This window comes from Carettochelys insculpta, chromosome 6 (assembly GCF_033958435.1).
Source record: "Carettochelys insculpta isolate YL-2023 chromosome 6, ASM3395843v1, whole genome shotgun sequence".
NCBI lineage: Eukaryota > Metazoa > Chordata > Testudines > Carettochelyidae > Carettochelys > Carettochelys insculpta.
This window is the reverse complement of record NC_134142.1, coordinates 110531994-110540131: the sequence shown is the minus strand read 5'-3', so window position 1 is coordinate 110540131 and position 8138 is coordinate 110531994.

The window sequence follows — 8138 nt, the reverse complement described above, 5'->3', positions numbered from 1 at the left end:
CCATGCCTTTTCCTCCAGTCTGTGAGCCAACAAACATAAGAGGGCTTCAGAGGTACTGTACCTGAGGAATAAACTGTGCTTTCTGCTTTAAGATCCAATCGAGTAGCCTCATGAGCTTGATCCTGGCAGCTGCTTTTACACCCAGTGACCTGAGCCAGCTCAATTTCTCTCCTTCCTTTGAAAGGTGCAGACTGACTCACCAAGGAATGCGAAGGGCTTGTTGAGTTCTTTCACAAATACACCAGAGCTCCACTCTTTGTGCTGAGGGGTGTGCTGAGCTGTGTTCTCAAACCCTTTATTACCAGGCTGTCCTGTCAGTAATTCCTGGGGCATGCTGGGGAAAAATCTTTGAGAACACTCTTCAAAGCACAAAGCCTAAAGCATGAAACCCAGCTGTGGACATAGTGATGTATCCAGCAGCAGCAGCAGCAGCACAGAGTATGGCAGCTGCAGGCAATGTTCCCTCTAATTGTTTTCCATCCATGTGGATTAAATTTTGTTAGGTGCACCAAGGCACGTGCAGGTGTGCACCACAAATAGAACCACATGCTGGTGGCTTTGGGAGCTCTGCCTGCCAGCTGGACAGCATTTGGATCTGTTTTGGGTGGCCGCCTAAGCACTCAGCTTACAGGGCGCACTGGCTGCAGCTTCACTGCTGGGCTGCTCCACTAACTTCAGTGATATGCAGTACGGGATACTCAAGACTTGGGATCATTTCCACTCATAAGAATGTTCCTAGTGGATTTTCACTATTACCATAGGATGCTGCAATGTTTATTAAGGATGGCATTTCACACAGGCTGAAATATTTTTCTGGCTCAAGCTCTTGTTTTGTCTTTGATCTACCAAGTCAGGAGGGACTCAGTAGAAGCCACTTGTAAATGTTTTCTATAATGAATTGAAACATATGTGAAAAAACCACCCATGTATGAGCACCCACCCACCCAGGGACACACCATGTACATACACACGGAGAATATACAGTTATATGCACACATTGTCACACACCCAGAATATCAAAACAAAAAGCAGTATGTGCATGCACATTCTGTCTCACACAAGTACACATGTGCACTCACAATCGCTCCCTCACACGCGTATATGCACGCAAACTCTTGCACATACAATCACAGACAAGGAGTACACACATACGTACAAACACAGATCACACATGCATACAGACACACACAGAGTACATATTTAACCACCCAGAGGGGACTCACGCCTGGGACCTCTCAAGCGTAGTGCAGGAGGCACTTCAGTTTGAGCTAAAAGCCAGCTGCTGCTCAGCTAAGCCTGTAGAGGACACTCCTTCCGTCTCTGTGTAAGTGGTCTAAGAGCCACTACATAGGACAGTGACCCACACCCAGTAGGGATGGGGTTACACATACACCCTTGTGCATGCTACATAGGCTCGTGCACACACACACACCACTCACTCTGTCTCCCACTCTCTCTCACACAGACACACGACTACCTGCCTTTCATTGCGTCGGTTTTCAGCGTTTCCAAAACAGTCTCAAGTTGCAGCCAAAAGTGACTAAAGCCGAAATTTCTTGGCCATCATCCGTGCAGTTGTCAGTTAGCATCTCCACACCTGGTGTGCTGCCAGTCCCCCTCACAGCGCCACCACTTCATAAAAAGGTGATAGTTTTTCTTTTTTTTCCCCTTTCAAACAGCAATCAGATATCTGGGGCTGACCAGGCACTGCTGGTGGGGGGCAGCGGCAGGGGGAAGCTCCCACCAATGAGGGTCTGGAGTGCTGCTGCAGTGAGGAAGCCTGCCCTGCTAGAGCACTGTTTATACATTTGACACAATGTGCACATGCGCATGCAAGAGAGCAAGCAACTAAGCAAGTGACTTTAGCAATGCTCATCTCATGTGCCCAAGGGCTGGGGCAGCTGCCACCTCCTCCTGGCGTCTGGATGGATAGGGCAGTAAATGTTTTCATCCCATCAGATGGTGGCCCAGGGCATTGAGGCCAGGAATAAGGGACAAAGAAATGGGATTGGGGACATGCCTGGGGCATGGGCCCTCTAAACTGCCCAAGCTCTGCAAAAACAATGTCCCATTGAAGCAGGTTTCTTCTGATCTCTCAGTGGGCCTGTCACATGCTTCTGCAGAACAAGGCTGGCTTGTCTGGCCCTGGCTGAGATCAGCTCAGCCTCTTAGTAGGTACAGGATGCAGTACCTCGAGGAAGCCAGGATGCCGAATACCAGACAATGGCGTGCTTCCTGCTGGCACTGTGGGTGCGGGCACGGGGCACCAGGGCTGACCTCATGGCAGGTTGTAAAGCATCTTTTTGTTTATTTAAAACACATCACTTGCCAAAATTGAATTGTTTTGCTGTCCCAGGGAGAGCTGAGTTGTGTTCACCTCTTCATAGGATGGGTGTACCGGCAACTGTGCACTATTAATGAGAGAAATGAGCATGCACCGTCAGTGCTCCTGAGGGATCTTCATGCCCCAGCAGGCTGTTCATGATCCTTGGGTGTTTGCTCTGGCTTCCTCCTCAGCTACTGCTGCCAGCAGCCGTAGGGTTGGAGAGCCCCCAGAGTACAGGGCAAGTCTAACCAACAGTGCTGCTCCATATATTTCCACTCCATATAATTTTTTCATCCAAGGAAGTGGGCTTTAGCCACTTGAGTCTCTAAGGTGCCAAAGGCCTGCTTGTGATTTGCGAAGCTACAGACTAACATGGCTGTCCCTCGGGACTGTCAACAGCGCAGCTCCCCTTCCTCTTCTAGCTGCATTCCCAGCTCCCCTCCTTAGCCTCAGGAGTGCCGCTGCCCCTGAGCTGCCTCTCCACACTGCCCCTGCAGACCTCAGCCCGGTGAAGCAAAGAGCCTAGATGAGTCAAGGGCAAGGAGATGTAAGCTGTCCCTTTGCTCTCTGTCTGGTATGTGTGAGCAGGAGCAAAGCACCTCCTTTGAGCTCTGCCTGACCCACGCTAGGGTTTCCAGCTACTGTGACCTGCACGCTAAACCACAACCCTGCAATTCAAATAGGAGAGCTCACCTCCTCCACTGTCCTGGATCTACTGCAGCTCCATGTCAGAGGATCGATGGGATAGTAGAGCTGCATTTGTGTGCGGATCTCTGCTGGCAGCAGAAGACTGTCTGGGCCATTGAACTCTTCCAATACAGCAGGCCCAGTGTTCCTTCCTGTCATATCCAGGGTTGGTGAACTGGTGGGTTGGCTTTGGGCTATAACCTCCACTAGGCCTGTAATTTACAAAATACATTGGAAAGAAAATGTGGCTGGTTTGTATTATGGGAGGGCTAAAAGTAGCCCTAACTCCTTCTTCCCCCATGTAGTTTTATTCCTCCCAGATGAGGGATTTTCATAACCTGTCCAGTGACTTAGAGTGTCTCTGTGGCAGAAGAACAGTGTTGCTAGCTAATGCAGTGATTATTTAGCTCAGCACTACATGTGGCACTCTGGTGCATGCTAGTTGGCGCTGGTGGAAAGTTCCTACAAATGAGTGTGTGACAATGTTTTTCCCCAAAAATTAGATTTCAGAAGAAAGCTTTCCCCTCTCTACGTCCACCGAAAGCTTGGATGAAAAGCTGTGGAAAAGTTTGGGGGGTTTTGATCAGCTATCCAACTGGTGACATTTCGGGGTGGTGGGCGGGGGAATCATTTTAAATTAAACAAAATAAACAGTAGGCTTGTCAGACTGCTGAGGTTGGTCAGAATGTCCAACAACATATAGTTATCCAGAAAAGAGTAGGAGACATCATGTGTTAAGGACAAAGCCAGAGGATCTTCAATTGTAGGTATGCCATTCAGCAGCTGGGGGAATACTTACAAGTTCCCTGCACCCATTACTCTACAGAAAGGGCACTTCCGGGGCTTAACAAAGGGAGAACATGCTGCAGAGAGGGGCTCAGGATAAATAGGAATGTGTGCTGACTCCAGAAAACTCAGATTCCAAAAGTCTGTTAAGTATCGGAGCGTGAACAGTACAAAATAGCAACTTGGCCAAGGATCAGAGCCAGCTGTGAAGGATGGGCCAAGAGTCCATCGCCGAGGTGGGGAGAGGGAACCAAATGCAGAAGTGTCAGCAGGGCTGGCTTGGGATGAAGCAAGACCAGTGGCTGAGTGTTCCTTCCCCTTCTCTCTTGCTTGTTTTGCCTCTTTCAGGTCATCACCCCTTGTGCTGACAACGTTGGCCTGAAAGCATGTGGTGCCATTACCACATCCTTAGCCATTTGTGCTGTGTAATAACTCACATGCATCTCTGTTTATTCAGGGTGAGTAGAGGCACCAAATTGCCCACCCTGGACTGTGGGTGGCTTCTCTTCCCTCACCATACATCTGGATAACCTCGCTTTGTCCTGCCCTCCTGCCATCTAGCTGCACCATCTGTGAGTCAGCCAGTCCCTGCGGGCTGAGCTATCTGACACCCCGTTATTAAACTCAGCACAAAAGCCTTGGGAATAAGAATTCATTCAGAAGTTTCATTCTATCTTTCCAGGAGTGTTATCTCCACAGCCCCAGCCTGGTACAGCTGAATGGTGATAAGTAAGCTAGTTGGCAGCGTCGTAGAGTTGAGTCACAAGAGCATTCTCACTGGGAGAAGTGGATGAAAAAATCCACAATGCAGCAAGTACTAGTGGTTAGAGCAGAGCAGTCATGACTCCTAACTTCATGCCTCCAGTCTCTGACACTGGTTTACAAAGCCTCTCCCCGGCTCAGATTTTTCCCCCTTGCTCTTTGCATGCTGTAGGTGATGCAAAGTGACCACCTGGCCAGCAGAGAATTCTCTCGGGACATGGGAGGTCTGAGCTGGAGTAGAGCAGCATATCCTCTTCCTACACCCACTGCCTTTCACAGGCCCCAAGGAAGGGGCATATAATGGTATAGCAGCCCACATGTGCACTCAGCCAATTCTCAACTGGCCTATGGTCTCAGAGCTCACAGCCAGCCAGTGCCAGTTAAAGCAGCCGCTAAGCACTTCTACCTTATGCGGGGCTGGAGCCAGAGCAGGTGCATTCTGAGAACCAAGTGGCCAGTTAACGCTCGCTGCTCCCTCACGACCTCTGTTTCTGCCACACTGAATAGAGCTCTGTGCAAGACACAATTTGGGCATTTGCATCAGTTCCCCATGGTTAAATCTGGGATGAACTATGTTTATTTACCTCAAAGGAGAGTTGTGAGGGCTCATTAGCTAGCATTCAAAGATGAAAGTACTTAGCATTATTAAGGGTAATTATTTGTGAGTGCTACTTGAATTTTTTTTTTTGCATCTTAACTTAGTAAAAGTCTACAACCAGATCCTCAGCTGGTGCAACTTGGTCTGGCTCCACCGATGCCCCTTTACATCAGCAGAGTAGCTGGCCCTTTATGTATTTCTTTTACCCATCTGTCTTTAAGCAAACCTCTGGATCCAAACATGCCTGATAGCTCTGGCTCTGAACGTGGCGGCCAGCCCCAATCACATTGCAAGACATGTAAAAAGGGAGAGCGACACCTACTGGTGCAAATATGAGCTGAAAATGATTATCACAAACAAATATTCATGAGAAAGACTGAGGTTGGGGACAAAGGACTACTATTGTTCTTACTGACATTTTAAATTATTCCAAGACAGAATTTCTAAAGGGATGGCTCCATGTTTGGATTTTACATTATAGGTGGTGCTGGTAGCGATACTGATAGTCAAAAGTTGCCCAGCGCTTCTCTTTATAATTTCACCAGACTTCAACAAATTGAGCTGAATTTTTCCAAACTGGCTGCTTCCTTCAGGTTGAAATTTTTTGGAAAGGTTCTGCAAAAAACAATTTGCTGCTTATAAAACAAGAGGGGAACCCCCCCATCATTTTAGCCAATTTAAAAATGTTTTTACAAGCATGGTGTAGAAAAGGCCTGGTACTTTTGTACACTGGCATAATTACTTGAAGTTGGAGAGGAGAGATACTCTGATGTCAGAAACGTACTATTTACATGAAAAAGCTACCTAAATATGGCCACATTCAAAACCTTTGAAAGATCTCAGTTTGCAAATGCACTATATCGCCTGGCTAGATTTTAGCAGCCAAGTCCTCTGAAGAGTCCATCTATACCCAGGTCAAGATAATGGATGCTGAGCAGGACTTTCTCTGCATTTCTTACTCCTTGGGCATTAAGCACCCGAACTGAAACCAGGGAGATGGTCTCTCCTGTGCTCTCCACATTTCCATGGCTGGTATCACTTGGTGTGGCATAAGAAGCCACCTGACCTGAATGCAGAAAATGAACCAGAACAAGGACAGTGGAGGGTGTAGATTAGGATAAGGAGCTAGGGAGTGGGGAGGAGATGGAAACCAGGAAGGAGTGGGTGTCAAACTGAGGTAAAAAGCCTGGGACTGGCTGGGCAAGCAGACTGAGGTGAGGAACCTAGAGTAGCAGACTGCGACTGAGGGAAGTTGAATGAGTCTGGGGGTGGAGGGAGACTAGGATGAAGAGTCAGAGTGGGGAGAATAGTGGAACTCTGCCACAGCGACTAGAATTGGACAGGAAAGGAAAGTAGGCTTAGTATGAGGAACTAACAGGGGGATGGAGTCTGGGAGTAGGCACGTGGGGAGACTGAGCTAAGGAGCCATGGAAGTGGGGCAGTAGGAAAGAGGACAGGGGCAGAATAGAATGGGAAGGGGCAGGCAGGTTTGTGATCATTAAAGAACTCTTTCCTCAGAGCCAGGAGTGGAATCCAGAATTCTTGAGCCTGACCCTTCCTCTGCTGTCAGCAAATATGTGCAAAGCCTCCTGGCAAAATGTACAGTAAACCCTCCATTTGACAGGCTAAAGGGTGAGGGGGGAGCATGTCCATTATTCCTGAAAGTCTGTTAAATGCAAGGGTTTACTGCCTCCAGCTGTCAGCCCCAGTTCTCCCCCCAAAAAAGCCACGCGAGGAGCCCCTGGACTCCACCATGGCTCAGATCCCGCGACGAGGCTGGGAGCCCACTGCCGCATGCAGTTGGGGCTGCTGCCTTGCTGCATGCAGCTAGGGGCACCTGCTGTGCATCACTGGAGGGCAACCTGTTGGCCTGCAGGAGCCACTGCTGGAGCTGCCACATGCTCCTCCCACCAGGGTTGGGGCAAGCATAGCATGCAGTGTGTGGCAGTAGTTAGCCCTCCCCCTTTATTGGTGGGGGAGGGAATTCAGGATTTTACAGACCTCAGTGGACTTGGGGAACAATGCGGGGGGGGGTTAGGCAGCCGCTAAACTGGAGTCCATAAAATTGAGGGTTTACTGTATATCATTTCCCTGCCAGGGTCAGTCTACAGCCAAAAGAGGACAAGTTACTACACCACAGAATTAACATATTAAGCTGTTTTCTACCATTTTATTCGCATATACCCACGGGGGGGGGGTAATAAATTCTCACCTTCAAATGATGCTCATACATCTATTTGTTTATCAGAGAACTAGCACTTCTAGGAGTGGAATTTGAAAATTCTTTAAAAAGTTGTCTGATCACATTGACATAGAAACTATTCATCTTTTCTCTTTCCCCAGGCTCCATCCTTCCTTTGTTCATTCATTGGGGCTATACAGCTAGTTGTGATCATCCTGAAGAAAATATGGAGATGGGCAGATTACATGTAGGATTTTGCCTCACCTTACTCATTGCCTAAGCAGACAAGTCATTACCTGTCTGGAGCTGTTAATGTTGCATTATCAAACCCTGACCTGTCCCCAGTGCCCCACAGCACAGCTACCTTAATTCTTACACATGAATTTTTCTTGGCATGTATCAGCATCAAAAGACAGACAAAAATTTAAATACAAACAGCAGACAATTTTCATTTCTGATGGCTCTAATGGTTGATAGCATGCACTGTTTTCCTACTGGCTGGGCACAAACATGCACCAGATGGAGAAACACTATGTGGTCCTTTGACACTGAGTGAACGTGGGATGACATTAAGGAAAGGAAAATTTAGGCTGAATATTAGACTCTAAAAAAGCCAATAGTAACAGAGCCAAATGACAGTGACTCTAAAAAACAGTGACTCTAAAAAAGCCAAGCAGTCCTGTAGCATATAAAAAAAAGACTAATAGCTTCATCTATTAGGTAATGAGCTTTTGTGGGTTTTCCACCTGCAGGACTACTTGTTTTTTTTTTTTTTTTTAGGTGACATTACAGATTAA